Source organism: Oncorhynchus nerka, linkage group LG1 (genome assembly GCF_034236695.1).
Source record: "Oncorhynchus nerka isolate Pitt River linkage group LG1, Oner_Uvic_2.0, whole genome shotgun sequence".
Lineage (NCBI taxonomy): Eukaryota > Metazoa > Chordata > Actinopteri > Salmoniformes > Salmonidae > Oncorhynchus > Oncorhynchus nerka.
The window spans coordinates 12,683,974-12,706,488 of NC_088396.1; the positions used below are offsets into that span (position 1 = coordinate 12,683,974).

The 22,515-nt window shown below is 40.2% G+C and overlaps 1 protein-coding gene across 2 annotated transcripts in view; it reads left to right on the plus strand.

Annotated features, from left to right (window-relative positions):
* Positions 1-4,415: 4,415 nt before the first annotated feature.
* LOC115142026 (protein TANC1) overlaps positions 4,416-22,515 on the plus strand; it is a 192,194-nt gene continuing 174,094 nt past the window's right edge. Inside the window, exon 1 of one of the 2 annotated variants that reach the window (XM_065005125.1) lies at positions 4,416-4,530. The gene's annotated coding sequence lies outside the window, so the exon portion shown is untranslated. The remainder of the gene's footprint in view (positions 4,531-22,515) is intronic. The other variant, XM_029681649.2, reaches the window with a different exon arrangement.

The window sequence follows — 22,515 nt, forward strand, 5'->3', positions numbered from 1 at the left end:
AACCGGCTCTTAAACCATTTCGTTTGGGCTCCACTTTCCAGTCACCTCGCGGCTTACATTTAATCTTTTGTCTATCTTTGTGGCAAAGAAGTCAGCTGTCAGTGACAGTGAAGGGCTTTTATGGCACACAGGGAGACTATATGCTATGTTAGCCTTAGGCATTTTGTAAGATGGAGGTAGGCAGTTGAATAACCTTGGAAACAAATGCTTTTACAACAGCTGGCAGCCTTTGCCAGCTTCCATTCTAGCAGATGGTGAGGTTGGACAGATTTGGAATATGAGAAGGTACTGGCTTTGTTCCCTCCTTCAGCTGTGTTGAGGCTCTTTGATCCGCTGGGATTTGGCTGGTTACCTGTGCATGCATAATGAGGAGACTGGTGGACAGAAATAAGCAATGCACACACACACACACCCTGTCCCAAAGTCCAGGGCATCTGGCTGTGTTACAGGAATGAACCAAAGCATGAAGTGATTCATTAATATGACAAAATGGCATGTTTGTAGACTTAAGTAAATGTTTTGATACTCAATATACAGTAAATGTAAATCGTTGCATTATTAATTATAGCAATTAGACTGTGCATTTGCTTTGCTGTATACTAAATGAATATGCCACATTGAGTTCTCTATAATCCATTAAGACTTCCTTTTCATTTGATTTATGCATAGCACAGCACTTTTATGACTGTTACAACACTATCTAATTGTGATGAATAACCTTTGTCAAGGAAATGTCAACCCTGAGGTCATTGTTTCAATTCCCAATACAATTTCATGACTGCAACTGGTTTCAATTGAAAAAATACTTGTATTTAACCCATAAGAGTCTAAAAAGCCCTGTCTAAAGGGGGGGTCTACAAAGCTATATGGAATCATTTTAAGAAGGTCATACCAAGGTTAATTTTGCTATTTGATTTTGAATTTTAAGATCCCTTGAAGTATCCAAAAAATATATGTATTTTTTTGGGCCTTACTGCTGTTACCCATACAAATGCATTGAATAACAGATTCACTACATGGAACAGCAGATGGTCCCCCCCAAAAAATCAAAGGTTTGTTTGTTCTGAAGTGTCTGTCCTATACCCGAGAGAGAATTATTTAGCATGTATTTAACCCTTTATTTTTGGCACTATACAGTGCATTTGGAAAGTATTCAGACCCCTTGACATTTTACAAATGTTATGTTACAGCCTTATTCTAAAATGGATACAATTATTTTTTCCTCATCAATCTACACACAATACCCCATAACTGATGAAATCAAGATTTAAATCTTTGGTGGTAGCAGCCATCATGCTGTGGGGATGTTTTTCAGCGGCAGGGACCGGGAGTCTAGTCAGGATCGAGGAAAAGATGAACGGAGCAAAGTACAGAGAGATCCTTGATGAAAACCTGCTCCAGATCATTCAGGACCTCAGACTGGGGCAAAAATTCACCTTCCAAGAGGACAATGACCCTAAGCACACAGCCAACGTAATGCAGGGTCTGCTTCGGGACAAGTCTCAATGTCCATGAATGGCCCAGCCAGATCCCGGACTTGAACCCAATCGAACACCTCTGGAGATATCTGAAAATAGCTGTGCAGAGACTCTCCCCATCCGACCTGGCAGAGCTTGAGAGGATCTGCAGAAAATAATGGGAGAAACTCCCCAAATACAGGTGTGCCAAGCTTGTAGAGAGTTATAACCAAGAAGACTCGAGCCTGTAATCGCTGCCAAAGGTGCTTCAACAAAGTCCTGAGTAAAGGGTCTGAATACTTATGTAAATGTGATATTTCAGTTTAATACATTTGCAAACATTTCTAAACACCTGTTTTTGCTTTGTCATCATGGGGTATTGTGTGTAGATTGTTGAGGGAAAAAACGATTTAATCCATTTTAGAATAAGGCTGTAACGTAACAAAATGTGGAAAAAGGGAAGGGGTCTGATTTTTTTCTGAATGCACTGCATACTTCCCTTCAGACGAGACATGCTAGGCCTGTGGGCATCCGAGAGCAAAACAAACGACATGTACATGTACGTGAGAGTCTCACCTTTCCATATTAGTGTGAAGCTCAAACCGTTCGGATGCTACAGATAATTTTGCGAGAAGACCGATTTGCGGGATGTCTCATGGTCTGACAAACACCGCTCTAGCTCTCTCACCTTTCACCACAGTTGCGGAAGTGCATGCGTATGTGGTGGATTGAGACATATCCAATGCAAAAAAAAACGTCTCTAACTGACAGATTTTTATGGGAATTTGTATTATTATGGGGCGGGGAGATCAACCTTAACAGGGAAGCTATATATTTTTTTTTTCAAGAGCTACAAAAGTTTATATCTGTGATTCTCCTCACACACACATTTTACCCAAACCTTTGGTACCTTCCTATGTATGTAATTCTGAGGCCTCATAGTCACTTGTGGAGGGATGGAGGGATGGAGTGGTGGTTGGTATGCTGAGTTGCAGATGGACAGGGCACATTTCCCTGCCAATGACTGCCCATTCCCAGTCATCTGACAGGGTCGATTGCCCCTCTAACGTCTGCTGTACTGCTGAATAAACACTTGAGTCCAACAAGAACCTTGCCTCACAGTGGGGAGGAGGAGTAAGAGGGACTCTGTTGCTTTCTTAATAATCATATTCTGTTATATTTTAATAAAACACAACATTTATTCTGCGCAAGAAAATAATTATAGGCATTGTAAAAAACTATTTGTTTAACTATTTTTTTAAACCAATTACATCTGAAAAAAAACACTGATGTGAAAAGATCGAATGTGATTGGTCAAAAGACCAATTAGTGGAAAAAATATCAGAATTGGGCCACCTGTCTAACCGCAGCCAATGTGGCCTAGCGTACTTCTGTGGTTGTTGTGTTTGTCTTTTTTTGCATATCCACTTGATTTTAGAGGGCACAACATATTGGATCATTGGACATCGTTCAATTGTACAGGTGACCAGGAAGTAGGAATGCACCGATATTGAGAGCGGGAAATTGCATCTACCTGTATGGAATTCTTCCTATATTTATTATTATTTTTTATCTTTGCTGCCAGTGGCGATTTAAGGATGAAAATCTTGGTGGGGCAAACAACAACAAAAGAATGGGGATGCATGCCAGCAAAGCGACTACACAACACAACACAATACTAAACAATACAGGAATTACACTATAACGGTGACAAACTGTGCCCACAAACTGTTAGGGCCATATCCCATTTCTGATAGTCACATGTCTGTGGAGCTTGTTCAGTTTATGTCTCAGTTGTTGAATCTTATGTTCGTACAAATATTTACACATGTTAAGTTTGATGAAAATGAAACGCAGTTGACAGTGAGAGGATGTTTCTTTTTTTTGCTGAATTTATATTGTGGCCAATGACCTTGCATCTTCTTGGATGCGCACTTCTAATGTAACTCTACATTTTGGAACACCTGCATTTTGGAACTGCCTTACTTACTCAAGAAGGCAAAAAAGAGACCGTTTAAATGCGACTTTATTGACTCAAAGATTATTACCTTTTTATTTATTTTTTACATTGTTTGCAAACTGATATGTGACATGTATTATGCCAAAAGAACACGCAAAACAATTATATATGTTAACATTTTTAGCTAAACAATCTTTTAGCTAAACAATGAACCAGTGCAAAACAAACATAGATCTTTGGTTGCTTCTTTTGTCTATTTATTAGAGGCAAACAGTGCCAGCCTGTCATTCAGGGCAGGTGAGGCAGAGCCCCAGCTCTTTTGAGGCCTAACTGCCCCGAATGACAGGTCGGCACTGTTTGCCTCTAATAAATAGACAAAAGAAGCACTGGTTCATGGACATTTGGTATCCCACCTGTGCTAGGTTGGTTGTCAGGAACTTTTGACTAGGTTGGCATTAGCGGATGCCAAGTGTCATGAACAGATTGTTTAAAAAAAAAATCGTTTATAATAGGTGTTTTGATTTGCTTTCAGACCGGTCACTCGCACCTCGAAAATACTAAGAAATATAGTGGACTGGAGAGTTTTCTTTGAATGTTATTAGTTTGTGCCTCACGGTGTCGCCATACACCTGACTATAACGGGTACGATGAGCAAAGTCATACCCACATTTGATTTACTTTAAATGAAATCATCACTCAATGAAGGACTCATCCAGTGATCCTCGTTTAACAAATAATTCTACACTACGTCACCACATCAGATACATGTAATATGTTATATAGATCCATTTCATCGTATGGGACGCAATACAAAAATATAAGTAGTTTTCTTCCCATCATCAATGTGCATCGTCACTACTGTAGTTTGATTAAATAAGAGCAAGCACATGAGGCATACACTGCACACAGGGTTCAAATTGCTTGGTTTACAAGTCCGGTGCTGTTGACGCGCAGTTGCGTTGCCCGACCAGCTCTAAATGACCTCATGGAGGAGTAGCCGACTGGTCTAGAGAGGGAGGAGCTCGCGCCCTACCTTTGGTCCATCAAGGGCTTCATGTGGAGATAAGCTGCCGGAAAACTTTTTCCTACTGGGATATCCATGACATTTACCAGGTAAATATTGGACTTTTAAGTGCAGTGTTTTCGCCTTTATTCAAATATCAAGTACAGCTTGGACTGTGTTTAGTTGGTTTTGAGGAGAAAGTAGCATAACTAGCTACACGGGGAGCTTTTCCTCGGCTGTCTAACGTTAACGTTACTAGCTTACGTTAGTGAAGGAAGGGCTAGCAAGGAGAATATGTTGGGACATGTCTCCTACTGGAAGCGCTGTGAGTTCACATTGAGGAGAGAAACAGAACGTTAAATAAATGTCTACTATTATACGGGAAGAAGTGTGTTTAATATAGTGAGCGATATGGCCTCACTTTAAATACATGATTGTTGAGCAAAGTATGAGGGGGGGGGTGCTCTTGTGAAGTGCCTATGACAGTTTGAGCTTCTCGGCAAGCTGTCAAGTCTTATAGCAAAAATCTTCTTCAGACATTTCTATTGAGTCTCCAACCATTACTGAAACTTCTGAAAATGTCAAAAACTAGATGTGCAGCGTGTCAGGTTTTGTCACTGTTATCAATCAGTCCACTCAGAACTTTTGACTACCTAAATCATTTTGGCCTTATTTGATCTTAGGCGCACACTGAAACTGCCGCACATTGGTGTGCTTAGGAAATGTGTAAAATGTCAGCAATGCATCCCTACGAGAAACTAAAAAAGCAGTTGTTGACTTTGCTACTAGAAATAACATGGTAATGGTATAGTAACACCTTAGTTACACACCACGAAAACATTTGGACAGACACAAATTAATGTAAGTACAGTATAGGCAAGTAATATTTTTTTCAGGGTAGCTAGAACCCCAAACACTGTAGAATAACGGTTAACCCCCTTTCAGCCTTATCCTCAGTCTTTCTTCCGTTTTACCATACTGTTCTTGTGTTGTTACCCCTCTATAATAAAACAAAGTAGCCCTATGTGGTGTGTTGATGTTTAAACTGTATTCTTAGATGAGATGTGGTGGTTTTGAAATCAAGACATAAGCCATATGCAGTAATCTTGCTGACCCACATGGGTTTGAGTCATGTTGAAGTAAGGTCGGGTCTACACTTGACACTTAAATGCAACTTCTGCTAATAGAATACGAAAATTGCATTGAAAAGACGGGTCTAGACACACAAAAGTCACTTTGTGGTCTCTCTCCCTCTCTCTCTCTACCGCACCTGCTGTCTCAACCTCTGAATGCTCAGCTATGAAAAGCCAACTTGCATTTACTCCTGAGGTGTTGACCTGTTGCACACTCTCCAACCACTGTGATTAAATTTTTACCCTGCTGGTCATTTATAAACGTTTAAACATCTTGAAGAACGATCTTGCCTTAATTAATGGCCATGTACTCTTATAATATCTACCCGACACAGCCACAGAGGAGGACTGGCCACCCCTCAGAGCCTGGTTCCTCTCTAGGTTTATTCCTAGGTTCCTTATTTTCTAGGGAGTTTTCCTAGTCACTGTGCTTCTACATCTGGATTGCTTGATGTTTGGGGTTTTAGGCTGGTTTTCTGTATAAGCACTTTGTGACATCTGTTGATGTAAAAAGGGCTTTATAAATACATTTGATTTGATTTGGTCTGATTGTGTTCAATTATGGCTGACCACTTCAGGTGGTCAGGGATGCATTGTGTGTGGATTTATCCTCAGTTTGGGCGCAATCAAGCTACCAAAAGCACATACAGTGGGTCGACATCATCAGCACTCCTCCCACAAATCTCCAGAAAACTTGTGTTTTGGGGCTGAGAGGTAACCTTTTCATTATAGCATTGGAAGAAATACATTCATAGAGTGTGAGGAATGTGTTTGCTGGCCTCATAAATGCTAGCAGCTAGCTAATATTTAGAAAAAATATTTTCTGTTTGGCTAGAGTTATGCTAACCCATTTGCGGGTTATGCTGACCCGTTTGCGATCCCTTTAGCGTTGCTTGCTAGTTTTCTGGCTAGCTACAGAGGTTAGCTGGCTAGTAAGCTACAAAGGTTAGCTACTGCCGTCAGTTGTTGTTGTGTTATTTTCATATTTTGCCTATTCCACCATTTGTAGAATGCATACTGGCATTTGAATATAGTGCGGGAAAAGGGAATCCGGACACACTGTGGACATCATAGACACATGTAGGTGTAGATGCATGATGCGTTCGGAATTCCATGATCAGAACTCTACAATCAGAATACTAAAACTGCATGATCTGTCAAGTCATGGACTCTTATAGTCTCCACCCGGCACAGCCAGAAGAGGACTGGTCACGCCTCAGAGCTTTCTTCCTGGGTTCCTGCCTTTCTAGGAAGTTTTTCCTAGCCACTGTGCCACTACATCTGCATTGCTTGCTGTTTGAGGATTTAGGCTGTGTTTCTGTATAAGTACTTAGTGACATGTGCTGATGTAAAAGGGCTATGGGGCTTTATACATACATTTGATTTGCTTTAGACACAGCCTAAGTTTGTTTGTGCTTACACAAGACACTTACTTGCTTTTTGGCACACATGTTGACCTCAGATGCTTTAACACCCCCTAGTGTCGATGTCCGCGCCTCTGTGATTAGCATAATAAACAACAGGTTTTCCCCTTGTCAGCTCGGGGGATCCAATCTTGCAACCTTACAGTTAACGAGTCCAACGCAATAACAACCTGCCTCTCTCTCGTTGCACTCCACAGGGAGACTGCCTGTTACGCGAATGCAGTAAGCCAAGATAAGTTGCTAGCTAGCATTAAACTTATCTTATAAAAAACAATCAATCATAATCACTAGTTAACTACACACGGTTAATGATATTACTAGATATTATCTAGCGTGTCCTGCGTTGCATATAATCTGACAGCACTTTCGTGCGTTTTGACAGCAGCTCTTCGTTGTGCGTCAAGCATTGCGCTGTTTATGACTTCAAGCTTATCAACTCCCGAGATGAGGCTTGTGTAACCGAAGTGAAATGACTAGCTAGTTAGCGCGCGCTAATTGTCATTGTGTTGCTGTTTCGAGCCTAGGGAGGAGCGAGGAGAGGGATGGAAGCTATACTGTTACACTGGCAATACTAAAGTGCCTGTAAGAACATCCAATAGTAAAAGGTTAATGAAATACAAATGGTATAGAGGGAAATAGTCCTATAATTCCAATAATAACTACAACCTAAAACTTCTTACCTGGGAATATTGAAGATTCATGTTAAAAGGAACCACCAGCTTTCATATCTTCTCATGTTCTGAGCAAGGAACTGAAACGTTAGCTTTCTTACATAGCACATATTGCACTTTTACTTTCTTCTCCAACACTTTGTTTTTGCATTATTTAAACCAAATTGAACTTGTTTCATTATTTACTTGAGGCTAAATTGATTTCATTGATGTATTATATTAAGTTAAAATCAGTGTTCATTCAGTATTTTTGTAATTGTCATTATTACAAATAAAATAAAATAAATTGTCAAATTAATCGGTATCATCTTTTTTTGGTTCTCCAATAATCGGTATCGGTATCTGCGTTGAAAAATCCTAAATCGGTCGACCTCTAGTTCATAGCCAGTTGGCCAATAACAGGTGCTTGCACCAAGGAGACAATGTTGGGGCTGAGGAGTCAATGGAGCCACTGACCAGAGAGTGTTCAGGGCGCTTTGAATCAGTATCCAAACAGCATCCACATTGTGGCACATTATTCAAATAATAAGGAACGATATTGAATGTCTACTGACTTGGAAGAGTTTAATTAATATAATAATGTATGGCATTTAGCAGATGCTTTTCTCCAAAGTGACTTAGTCATGCATAGAAATGTATACACCAGAATTGTTTTGTGTGGCAAAGACTGTAAAGTGTGTGGAGTTCGCAGAGCTCTCTGTGTCAGTTGGTTTTGTAAAATGAAATGTTATTGGAAAGATTCTGCTCTAATCTGGTTGTGGGCTAATGTCTATTGGGTTGACACCAATAACAAATGTGGCTGAATGAGGTCAGTCCACCCTCCAGAGGCAAGAAGTTGGGTGGGATGGAGTGTTTGTTTGAAACAGCAAATTGATGATTTGTATTCACACTCCCAGTTTGAATCATAGATCATTATGGGAACGTTTTTATTGTGTCATGGTTGTTTCAGTGGTTTGAGGGGCCTGTTGTGAAATGATCCTTTATTAACAGTGGCTTTTGCCCCTCTGTGTCATGCCAACCCCATGCACTGAGGCCGCTCGTTGCAAGCCCTCTGATGTAATTACTGTAAACATCATTGTAGTATTTGAAGAGTACCCATGGCCATATAAATCCAGAAGAAGGTATCTGTGTAGATTGTAAGAGGTTGTTTTATTATTAATGTGATATAACCAGACGCTATTATTTGTCTGTGGTCATAGGATCCCTCACAGTTAATAATAGGATGATACTGATATGCCATAATTTTATCATTGGTTCTTAGTGCTATGATCTGCTCAGTACAGCTGCCAATGGCTAGCCTAATTTAAAAATAGTACACAGGCTATTACATTCACCAGTTTCTAGCCTATAGGGTACGGGGCATTGTGTAATTGCATTAGGTACAATTTCTCAAGGGTTCAAAGCAGTTTGTATCTAAACGCTCGCCTTAACTCTTTTAACCCCACCATTTAATTGCACTGCTTCCCTCTAGGCATCAATTAAAATGTAGCAGAATGACAGATGCATATTGAGTTGCCTTTGTGTATTGGTGGAGGATTTGGTTTCTGAACATGAGAGCAGCTCCGGTAGAGAGAACAGAGAGAATGTGGTGAGCAAACAAAGCTACTGTATGACACTGTGAAATTTCAGAGTGACCTCATTAGCTTACTGAGAACGTACAGTTTAGAAACCACAATTATTTTGCTCTGCCAAATGTTTTATGATTGCACGCTTTAATCAACACATTCGACTCAATGAGACATTTCATTAAACTGACATGGGAATAATACATTTATGAAAGGACTCCCATAAAAACCCTCAGTGAGCTACAGTACTGAATGAGATCCCAAGCCTGTGTGTGAGTACAACCAAAAGTTTTTAACAGTACCCCCTGATGAAACAGCTGTTATTAACATTTTTGTTAAGCATTTAGAAAGCCCCAGAGAGAAATGGAGGGGTAGATAGCTGTGTTGTTATGACTATGGAGTATAAGAGGGGCTGGGTCTCCGCCCAGGCTGTGACCAATTGTATTCAAGCCCCTTCCCTTTTTCCACATGTTGTTACATTAAAGCCTATTTTAAAATGTATTAAATTATTTCCCCCCTCATCAATCTACACACAATATCCCATCATGACAAAACAAAAACAGGTTTTTAGAAATTTTAGCAAAAACATAAATAACTTATTTACATTAGTATTCAGAGACTCTAAATTGAGCTCAGGTGCATCCTGTTTCCATTGATCATCCTTGAGATGTTTCTATAACTTGATTGGAGTCCAGCTGTGGTAAATTCAATTGATTGGACATGATTTGGAAAGGCACACACACCTGTCTATATAAGGTCCTACAGTTGACAGTGCATGGCAGAGCAAAAACCAAGCCATGAGTTTGAAGGAATTGTCCGTAGACCTCTCAGACAGGATTGTGTCAAGGCACAGATCTGGGGAAGGGTACCAAAACATTTCTGCAGCATTGAAGGTCCCCAAGAACACAGTGTTGTCCATCATTCTTAAGTGGAAGATGTTAAGAACCACCAAGACTCTCCCTAGAGCTGGCAGCCCGGCCAAACTGAGCAATCGCGGGAGAAGGGCCTTGGTCAGGGAGGTGACCAAGAACCCGATGGTCACTGACAGAGCTCCAGAGTTCCTCACTGACACTGCTCCAGAGCGCTTAGGACCTCAGACTGGGGCGAAGGTTCACCTTCTAACAGGACAACGATCCTAAGCACACAGCCAACACAATGCAGAAGTGGTTTCGGGACAAGTCTCTGAATGTAGTTGAGTGGCCCAGCCAGAGCCCGGACTTGAAGCCGATCGAACATCTGTGGAGAGACCTGAAAATAGCTTTGCAGCCAACCTGACAGAACTTGAGAGGATCTGCAGAGGAGAATGGGTGAAACTCCCCAAATACAGGTGTGCCAAGCTTGTAGCGTCATACCCAAGAAGACTCAAAGTTGTAATTGTTGACAAAGGTCCTTCAACAAAGTAGTGAGTAAAGGTTATTTTTTAAAATACATTTGCCAACATTTCTAAGAACCTGTTTTTGCCTTGTCATTGTGAGGTATTGTGTGTAGATTGATGAGTGGAAAAAAATATTTAATCCATTTTAGAATAAAATTAGGAAAAAGTCAAGTGGTCTGAATACTTTTCGAATGCACTATATGTAAACCCTGAATTGCTAATGCTATGTATAGGCCAATCAAATCAAATGTATTTATAAAGCTCTTTCTACATCAGCCGATGTCACAAAGTGCTGTACAGAAGCCCAGCATAAAACCCCAAACAGCAAGCAATGCAGATGTAGAAGCATGGCGGCTAGGAAAAACTCCCTAGAAAGGCCAGAACCTTGGAAGAAACCTAGAGCGGAACCAGGCTCCGAGGGGTGGCCAGTCCTCTTCAGGCTGTGCCGGGTGGAGGTTATAACAGTACATGGCCAAGATGTTCAAACGTTCATAGATGACCAGCAGGGTCAGATAATAATAATCACAGTGTTTGTAGAGGGTGCAACAGGTCAGCACCTCAGGAGTAAATGTCAGTTGGCTTTTCATAGCCGATCATTCAGAGTTAGAGACAGCAGGTGCGGTTGAGAGAGAGAGTCCAAATCAGCAGGTCTGGGACAAGGTAGCACGTCCAGTGAACAGGTCAGGGTTCCATAGCTGCAGGTAGAACAATTGAAGCTGGAGCAGCAGCATGACCAGGTGGACTGGGGACAGCAAGGAGTCATCAGGTCGGGTAGTCCTGAGGCATGGTCCTAGGGCTCAGGTCCTGAGAGAGAGAAAGATAGAAAAAGAGAGAGAGAGAACTGGAGGGTGCACACTTAAATTCACACAGGACACCGGATGAGACAGGAGAAAAACTCCAGACTGACCCTAGCTCCCCGACACAAACTATTGCAGCATAAATACTGGAGGCTGACAGGAGGGGTCGGGAGACACTGTGGCCCTGTCCGACGATTCCCCCGGACAGGGCCAAACAGGCAGGATATAACCCCACCCACTTTGCCAATGAAAGGCTTTGAAGCCACCGGTCGGCCACATTGGCACTCCCCAGAAGAAGCAGTCCTCTATAGGAATTATTAGAATTCTACAGTATTTCAATTAAGTGTTAAGGACAAAATTATAGCTATTTAAGTATTTTTTATTGTTGTGGGGACACTAACATTATAACTTAAAAATATATACTTTAATGTTATATATATATATATATGTTGTTTAGCTCACATAATATAATTTAATAGTATTCATTAAGGTGTCCGTAATAGCATAAATATGTCAAAAAGAAATGTAGACATTAATAAATGCATTTCTGTAGCTGATGGGGAAGTGCCAAGATGGAGGTGCGGTGGCTACAGAACCGCATCCCCCTTTCAGTCATCTAGTGTATATATAAATAATTGGCTGTGACTCTCAGGCCAACTGGTTCTTGAGAGAGGGTCACTCACAGTTAAAACAGTTTCAAGGTGATCATGATTGTGGTGTTTATTAATGCAGTGCACTCTTGTGATATTCAAACATGTTTCCCTATAGCCTCTCACAACAGTTAGGCTACCTCCACAATCTGCCATGAGAGAGTGCTGTGTTGTGGTCTTTTTCTTAGTGGTATATAGTCTATATTACTGTTTGTTCAATTTGAGGTAGTCTAATAATAAACCACGAAGCCTTATCTGCAAACTGTCTGGGCTCAGGCTGAACACCTGTGGAATGTTTATCAGCCAAAACCCAGGAGTGATTTATTAGACGTACACGTTTGCTTTAAACAAAGGAAACAGCTCTGAGTCCCTGTGATGCCAATTCTGTTAAATGTCTTACTGGCCTAGGAATCCCTACGAGAGAAACTCATGAAGTAAAATGGATGAAGATGCTATGTGTTAAGAGAAAGCCTGTAGACTTTAAACCTGGCAAGTTAATATTTGACTCTAATCAAATAGCCTAGCAGGAAACCCCAAACTCCCTGCCAAATATCTGGCTATGGTCTGGATATGCTAAGTCTGACTCAGAGTTGTCCGTAAGCAGGGAAGGAACAAGATTCTTAAGAATAGTTCGTGCTGTCCAGCTTTTTATAATCTCATAGACCAACGGTCACCAACCTGTGTTGATCCCCAAGGCATTTCTGTTTTTTTGCAAACATTTCTATAACGAACCCAACGATAAAGCCTTGTGTTCCGATTTTTTTGCTGCCCTGCACGCCGGGCAGGCAAACTGTTGCCGTTTCATGTGTCTGAAGGTGCAAACTCTGCCTTTCTGGTGGGCCTGGAGAGGAAAACATGTGCACTATGCTACCACTGGCCAATCAGATTGTGCAGATGACAGAGTCTGCAGTAACATAGCAGGCATAAAAGAAAGCTACGACAAAATTGATAATGTGAGATTGCAAAACGTTTAAAACACAGACTAGAGAGAGACTGTCAACGAATACAGCAAAGAGCTGCTGTTTTTATGACTGAGTTCATGTTTACGTTCTTACTCAGCACTGTCAACTCTTTGTATTCAACACTTTTATAAGCCATAAAATGCACGTTCTTCCTATTTCCACTCAGCGCTACAACAAGCAGTGCAGCTGTAATGAATAAGTAGGAGTAAGTGTATCTATAGGCTTGCGTTGTTCTTATTATTAGCGGTGTTGGTCTTTTTTAATTTCAAGGAATATTTCACTTTCTCTGTTCATATGCGTAACAACATGAGTTTGTGCATGTGGCAGAAATAATGAGGTGCGACTCGAGTTTTGCCATGGAAGATGGTGTCCCTTTTTGGTCAGTGTCAGTGGAGGATAGGGAGAGCGGAGGGATGTTGAGTGACAGGACCCTCACTGCTGCTCTCTCCCTCTGCTGAGACTGACCATCAGATGCAGGCACCATCAGCCCAGTAAAATAAAAAGCTAATTATTTAAATGTATGCTCACTCAGCTGTGCCTCCCAAGTAATACAACAATGGGTCTATTACTGGTGTGATCATATAGCCTACCTCAAATTTTGAAATATAATTTAAAAAAATGTCCCGAACAACAATGCATTGGCAGGTAAATTCAAGCAAAGACAGTATGCGGTGATAATGTATTGGGCCTATAGCTTACTGCACAAACCTCATTGCTACAGTACTGTTTTTAATTGGTTAATGTTGCATCGGCTTACACTTTTTTATATTTTTAAATCAGAGTGGTAGATCTCGGCATGCATTTTGACTCAGAAAGTGATCTTGACTCAGAAAAGGTTGGTGAACACTGTCACAGACAAACAAGAGTGTTTTTTCCTGTTTGGGAGTGTTCCTAGTCAGGTGAGGAGGAGGATTTATGGAGTCTCCCTGATGTTCATTAAAAGAAACCAGACAAAGTTTGTAAATAGATGTGGGCAGGCAGAGGCTGGCAAATGGTATCCTAACTCATAGCTAGCTATCATTAGAGGTCGACCGATTAATCGGAATGGCCGATTAATTAGGGCCGATTTCAAGTTTTCATAACAATCGGAAATCGGTATTTTTGGGGCGCCGATTTGCCGATTAAATTTTTATATATATCTTTATTTATCTAGGCAAGTCAGTTAAGAACACATTCTTATTTTCAATGACGGCCTAGGAACGGTGGGTTAACTGCCTTGTTCAGGGGCAGAACGACATATTTTCACATTGTCAGCTCGGGGGATCCAATCTTGCAACCTTAGAGTTAACTTGTCCAACGCAATAACGACCTGCCTCTCTCTCGTTGCACTCCTCAAGGTGACTGCCTGTTACGCGAAGGCAGTAAGCCAAGGTAAGTTGCTAGCTAGCATTAAACCTATCTTATAAAATACAATCAATCATAATCACTAGTTAACTACACATGGTTGATGATATTAGTAGATATTATCTAGCGTGTCCTGCGTGGCATATAATCTGACTGAGCATACAAGTATCTGACTGAGCGGTGGTAGGCAGAAGCAGGCTCGTAAACATTCATTCAAACAGCACTTTAGTGCGTTTTGCCAGCAGCTCTTCGTTTTGCATCAAGCATTGCGCTGTTTATGACTTCAAGCCTATCAACTCCCGAGATGAGGCTGGTGTAACCGAAGTGAAATGGCTAGCTAGTTAGCGCGCGCTAACTAGAGGGACGGAAGCTATACTGTTTCACTGGCAATACTAAAGTGCCTATAAGAACATCCAATAGTCAAAGGTTAATGAAATACAAATGGTATAGAGGGAAATAGTCTTATAATTCCTATAATAACTACAACCTAAAACTTCTTACCTGGGAATATTGAAGACTCATGTTAAAAGGAACCACCAGCTTTCATATGTTCTCATGTTCTGAGCAAGGAACTGAAACGTTCGCTTTCTTACATAGCACATATTGCACTTTTACTTTCTTCTCCAACACTTTGTTTTTGCATTATTTAAACCAAATTGAACATGTTTCATTATTTATTTGAGGCTAAATAGATTTTATTGATGTATTATATTAAGTTAAAATAAGTGTTCATTCAGTATTGTTGTAATTGTCATTACATATAAAACAAATTGTCAGATTAATCGGTATCGGCCTTTTTGGTCCTCCAATAATCGGTATCGGTATCGGCGTTGAAAAATCATAATCGATCGACCGCTAGCTATCATCCTCTCAATCAGGTCAGTTTACAGGATCAAGATATGGGAACTAGGCCTTTGTGAGCTCACTGCTGATATTTGAGGGAGATATTTTTTTGAAACACTTTGGCTTCTCACGAAGAGAGATTATAATATCTGATGTGAAATGTGTTTTCCTATGGAGGCCATCATGTTATGTGTATAGGGCAGTGGTTTTCAACGGGTCTGCTGCGGCACACTGGTGTGCCTTGAGGAACTCTCAGGTGTGCTGCAAAATATTTCCTAATCTAGATTATTTATTTGAACACTAATTTATAAATGTGACCAGTGGAATGCACATTCAATTTTGACTTGGGGCACCAGATAATATATTGAATAGCACATGGTTACATCTGTATCGTTGTCCAGATGCTGTTGTTACATTTGTGTCATTTGAGGGGCAGGCATCAGGAGCAAAATCATTTTACTTTGCCTTTGAGAACCATTAGCAACAGGGGCAATTTCACAATAAGATTGATGCTGAGACTCACTTTTTTCACTTTAAAATATATGCCAAGCAAAAACCACAGAACATTTTACTAAAACACATTTACTTGAGGAACAGTGCAGATGCAAAGTTTAGTAACAGAATGACAGTAAAATATCCCTCTATTTTGGTTATTGAACTACTTACTGTAAGTGAAATGAATCAACACCCGGTAACAGAATAACGGTAACATAATGACATGGGTTCTTGATTGTTATCAGTAAAAACAATAACTAATTGGTAGGTCTAGGCCTACCTTTTAGTTATTTATGTGAACTTTCATAACCCTCCCTCCTCATGAGGGAGAGAAATGAGAAAATATCTTAGAGGTTGACCGATTGATCTACATTTAATTAGGGCCCATGTCAAGTTTTCATAACAATCGGTAATCTCATTTTTGGACGCCGATTATGGCCGATTATATTGCATTCCACGATGAAACTGTGTGGCAGGCTTGACCACCTGTTACGCGAGTGCAGCAAGGAGTCAAGGTAAGTTGCTAGCTAGCATTAAACGTATCTGATAAAAAACAATCAATCTTCACACAATCACTAGTTAACTACACATGGTTGATGATATTACTAGGTTAACTAGTTTGTCCTGCATTGCATATAATCAATGCGGTGCCTGTTAATTTATCATCGAATCACAGCCTACTTCAACAAACGGGGGAGGATTTAACAAAACGCATTCACAAAAAAGCACAATCGTTGCACGCATGTACCTAACCATGAATATCAATACCTTTCTTAAAATCAATACACAGAAGTATATATTTTTAAATATTTTGTGAAAAGAAATTCATGTTAGCAGGCAATATTAACTAGGGGAATTGTGTCACGTCCCTTGCGTTCATTGCAGGCAGTATCAGGGTATATGCAACAGTTTGGGCCGCTTGGCTCGTTGCAAACTAATTTGCCAGAATTTTACATAATTATGACATAACATTGAAGGTTGTGCAATGTAACAGCGATATTTAGACTTAGGGATGCCACCCGTTCGATACAATATGGAACAGTTCCGTATTTCACTGAAAGAATGATGCAAATAAATTCATTAAAAATCCTACAATGTGATTTTCTGGATTTCTTTTCTCATTTTGTCTGTCATAGTTGAAGTGTACCTATGATGAAAATTACAGGCCTCTCATCTGTTTAAGTGGGAGAACTCGCACAATTGGTGGCTGACTATATACTTTTTTGCCCCTCTGTATGTTGGCAGGGGCCTTTACTTCAATATGATTGTCTTTTGATGTATTTCTAACACCTTTTTAATACTTTTTCTAGTAGATTTTTTTTCAAGAACCGATTTTTATTGACTAGAAATCAAAACCGATGCTTATTGACATTTTTAGGATTGAAAATTGTTGAAAAACATATCTATGCCTTAATTTCCCAAAGGTATACTCTTAGTTTTTATTTGGCACCAAATTTGATATGATCCTATAAACTTCACATGTTGGTGCTCATGGTTCCTTTCATATGGAAATTACCACAGGCAAGTCTGATTAGCCTTAAGCCTCATTAACATTACATCTGAGCAGTCCATTGCGTTGCATCTGATGTCATTCATTTCAATGGGGACCGACCTCATGTGGCTGAAGGCTCCGTTGCGAAACGGGTGCTGCATACTTAATAATTTTCCAAACTTTGCTTTGTCTTCGGTGCAGCCAGAGTCCATCAGTAATATCTATAGGCGGACTGCAGTAACTGCACGCCACGGCCACTGCCATTGAAGGTAGTTGTAACAGAACAACGGCAATTAGCATTACGTCACTACAAGTGTTACGTCCCTACATGCACACTAGCTAGCTAGGACACACTAGGTCAGGGTAAAAAAAAGTTTAATAAATATTGGGCCAAACAGTAAAAACATTTTTTTTTAAATAAGATCATCTTTGAGAATGAACAATCACCAAAACAAAAGCTAGACAGTTAGACAATAAAAAAATCCTAAAATTATTAATTCAGGAGTATTTTTGTCATGGCATTTGATTTTGTTATAATGTTTAAGTCACTCAGATAGTATAAGCTATGAAAAAGTGTAGAATTACAGGCAATTAGCATTAACACGGCCAATGTTCTCTCAACCCCATGACAAGATGCATAGAATTGCAGAAGATTTTCTTTAAAACCAGCTACATTCTGTCGCAGCGGCTACCAGGAGGGCCTCTAAAATGTGTGCACCATTGGCCATGTCCCTGCCACGCCCACCACCTAAGCCCCATTTTGATCCAACACTAGCTAGCTAGTACACACTAGCTCATTGGCTAGTAAACATTAGCTAGCTGGCTAGTACACACTCGCTAGCAAGCACACACTAGCTAGCTAGTACAGCTAGCTCCGTCCAGTGTGAAGATGACATACACCATAATAAAATACGTCACAATGTGTACGCGGCATTAGCTGTACCACAGCTTCTGCCATAGAAACAAACGTAGCATGGCTCTGTGTCCGTTGTTTTACCTTTACATTGCAGAAACTGCTCGTCTGTAGACCAAACCGTTCAAAATAAAGACCTATTTTACTTGAGAAAAAAAAATCTAGCACATATTCCCAGGACACTCTTAAAGGGGTACACATCGTGAATCATCGTGAGTAAGGAACTATGAAAAAGGAAATAAACGTTTGTTGCAGAAAATGTATGATTTGCAGTATGGATTAGATGAGATGGAGGTCATTACCACTAAATAAATTGGGACATTTTTGGTGTGCCACAGAATATTTTTATCCCATCATGGTGTGCCACGGTTCAAAAAAGGTTGAGAACCACTGGTGTAGGGTAATGTTTCTTGGGTATGAGGTGATGTATTTGGAAAGGGAGAGATGAGCAATGTCTTGTCTGCAAGTGTCTAAAGGGTAGGCAATAATAATAATAATACAATAATAATAATACATTCATCCACTTTTATAGTGTCAGGTATAGACATAGACATGTCAGGTAGACTCAGTTTCCACAGCTCCAAGTACAACTGTACATTCTAAGTAATGATCGCCTTCAAAAACATGTTCAGCGCTGCTGAGAAGCTTGGATAGGGCATTAGAAACCGTTTCTCACACTCTTGACTTCTGAATAGGCAGTGGCATTTTCAGGGTGGAAGTTTATGCCCCCAAAATCACATTAGTAGTACCAGAATCAGCTTGCTCTCAAAATTACCTGAAAAGGTGAAACTGTCTGTTTAATAAAAGTTATCCTCCTGGGTAAAATAACTGGCTAATGAGCAGATTAGACCTGTCATCCTTTTTCATTTCAACAAAAATAATGTCTACATTCATTATAGATGAAAAAGTGGGTTACTTGCCTCTAGTCACTGCTGTAAATTGTTTGAATCTGCTTGTGACAGCATGACCTTATTTTTGGCCTGAAGGTAAGGTAAATAATCATACGATTTGAGAATGTCAGGCTATTTTCCCAGGATCTTGAAAAGTTTCTAAGAACACACTGCTCCAAGCATGTTTATTTCGCAGGTAAACTACCGTACAAGCATGCACATAAGTTGCTCCAGACAGGAATTTCCTCAGTTAAACTATTTGTGTTATAGCCTAGCATAACAGTCCTAGCCTAAATCCTCTTATTACACCACCAGTTGTCATGGATGCATCCTATATGGTCATGTTATACCCCGTGTGCAACCTGGGGAGCAGAAAATGTTTGCACACAACTTGAATTAGCCTATGCAGGCATGAACATGGATGTTAAATCTCTCTGTGTGACAGGATTGTGTAGGCTACTTCAAAAGTCTAACTACATTAACTTTGTTAACCCAAGTGCTAGTATAGTATTAGTAGAACATTGGAAACAGATATGGCCAGTAAAGAGTTAATTAACAACTTCATTCTTGCTGCCTTAAAGTAGAACTGGCAGCGTTTTAATTTCTTAGCACATATGAAACAGACAATCATAATATCAATCAAAAATATCAAATTCACAGTTTATGCTTCAAAATCAACATTATAAGAGGTTTAAAAAAATAATATGTTCTATTTGACTCAACATTCCATGACGTACAGTAAGGCATTGTTGGCAGAATAGATAGAATAGATAGAGGCAATTCAATGCATGATTAATATAATTCACCAATACATTTCTTGGTAGTCCAAAAAATATTGCTATCAGGTTTTAAATCAGAGCTGGCCTGGTACATTGTTTGCTGCCTCCACCCATTTGGAATGCACCATTTCAGTTTCAATGACTCAATATTTTGAACAAAAACGGATGACTGTATCTAAGGCTGGGAATGTCAATACAATTAAACTAGCAAGGGCAAAGATCACAAGTCAGTCATAACGTGGCTAATAGTCTAGCGTACATGTGCCAAACACAAGGCCCATGGGCCGAATAGGACACACAAGTGAGTATAAATGAGTCAACAGTTGAGTCATCTACTTTATGAAATTACAGCCTGATGGGCTTGCAGCTGTGAATTCAATTCAATTGTGCTGCTTTAGTGTGTCCTGTTCACAGCACGCGGCAGAGGGAAAGTGTAAGGACACATGCCACAGTCCTATCTAGGCACCTAAAATGCAGTCTGGCTTTGGTTTTTAAAGCTTGACAATGAATAACCTAAAAACTAAACCTGCAACAAAACACCATACAAAGGAGAAACATGTAGGCCTATTACAGCAACATTTGAGCAGAAGTGTAAGCTGGCGTCTCATTTACAATACATTTTGATTGCACCATAACAGCAATGCTACATTCAACTGCACTTGTGATCCATGCAGTGCAAACAAATGAAAAACATGTTTTAAGTTTGTTATTTGGAGTTACTGAATACTTTTTGATTAGGGTCGCAGTATATTATGCACATCTGCAAGCATAGCAGAAAAGTATATTATTTATCTCTTATTTTGTTTTAACATGTTAAAATGCTATATACAGCATCCTATGTACATAAGTGGACATTGTAAAGGGCTGTATTTTTTCTAATAAAACAATGGCCGGGTTGTGTCGCAGTGTGAATCGCTTAGCTAGATAGCTATGCTGAACTTGAATGACTGTTATCCACACATAGCATGTCTCTTAGTTGTCAGTCAAATGTATTTGGGATCGATCAAATGGGCGTGCGAGCAGGCAGGCAAGTAAGTTCCCATTGTTGTCAAAACATGGGTTGGGACAAGCATGCATTGGCAGGCAAACTGCAGAAGGACAAGCAGGCTAATATTCCACATCATTTCAGTGCAATTATGACGGCCAACTAGCTTAAAAAGTTTGAGAGGGTTTGTCCACTTTCAATTGTACAGGAATAACATAGTTGTATTGTAAATCTCAGCCAGCCAAATACACCCTCCTCACTCTCATATGGATAAAGAGCACAGCACTGGCTGTGGTTAAAGGTTTGGAGCCAGGATGTGAATGAATCATAGTGGAGTTTGACTGGTGGACTGGTTGTGTAAAAAAGGGTTGCTTATTGCCATTTCCTAATTTCATAACATAGGCATAGAATGTGAAGAGCAGACATTGTGCACAATGCCTGAGACAGACTGCAGCCCATTCTTCCATACCTGCCACTTCACTTCCTCTTCCAGGGCTTAGGATTGTGTTGTTCACTTCTCAATGTTTCAGTGAGCTTTGAATTCAGCAAAGCCTAAGAATGGACAGTAATATAACAGCCATTATCTTTAACCTGTCAAATGTAGGCTGGAAATGTTCATTTGCCCAATCTCCCCCAAATTAAAATTCATTTCATAGAGGCATTCTTTACTGTCATTGGCAAAGTGTCCATATTCTCAGATGACAAAGGTCAGAGCCTGCCTGGTGTGAATTTTGACTGTCACTATGACAACAGCTGCTGGGCGAATTTAGAGGAACCATTCATGTAGAGTCAGTGGATGAAAAGGCCGGGTCGATGGCTGTTACCAGGAAAGTAGTATATAAAAAACTGACCTCAGGCTGCAGGGGAAGTCATGCTGAAGGTTGCTGTCTTCATTGTCTGGCATCTCACAGAGCACAAAGCAGCTCCACACTCAACCAGGCCTGTGTGTCAATGGCACCAGCATCGAAGGCAATCAGGAAAACAATCCCACTTCCGTTCTATATATAATCCAGCTTCTCTGATGACCATTTTATAGATGGCCCTGGGTTTCCATTAGGAAAATGCGGTGCCGGACAATGTGACTGGGAAGATTTAAATTTACCGGTCATTTGTTACTCGTTTCAGGAAACAGGAGAGCCATTTAAACTTTAAACTTTTTTTATTGTTTATAAAAATGTTTTATTTTTTTGCAGAAATGCCTTCTGGAACATGTGAACTTTCATGTGCCTAATAACAGACTTGTGTACCATCTGTAAATACAAATACAAGTGTTAAATTACGAGCCTCGTTGGTTTAGCCACAGGAAAAGTCAGCAACTTTCCCACTAGCCATGATTGGCTGAGATAATGAGTGGGCTGGACATGCTGGGAGATGAGTTTCAGATTGGTCTGCCATATAGCATACTTCTGTCTATTTGAGCTAGTCAGTATGTGTTGGTAATCCTGTCTACACATACTGTAGAACTGCATAAGTGTTTTATTTTTTTATTTTACCTTTATTTAACTAGGCAAGTCAGTTAAGAACAAATTCTTATTTTTAATGACGGCCTAGGAACAGTTAGTTAACTGCTTGTTCAGGGGCAGAACGACAGATTTGTACCTTGTCAGCTCAGGGGTTTGAACTTGCAACCTTCCGGTTACTAGTCCAACGCTCTAACCACTAGGCTACCCTGCCGTTGCTCTCCGCTTTCTGGAGGACTAAGTTTCGAAATCAGTGCAATTAGATTATGATAGCTAAGGAGATGGAGAAAGCACCTGTCTCCGGATTATATCTTCAA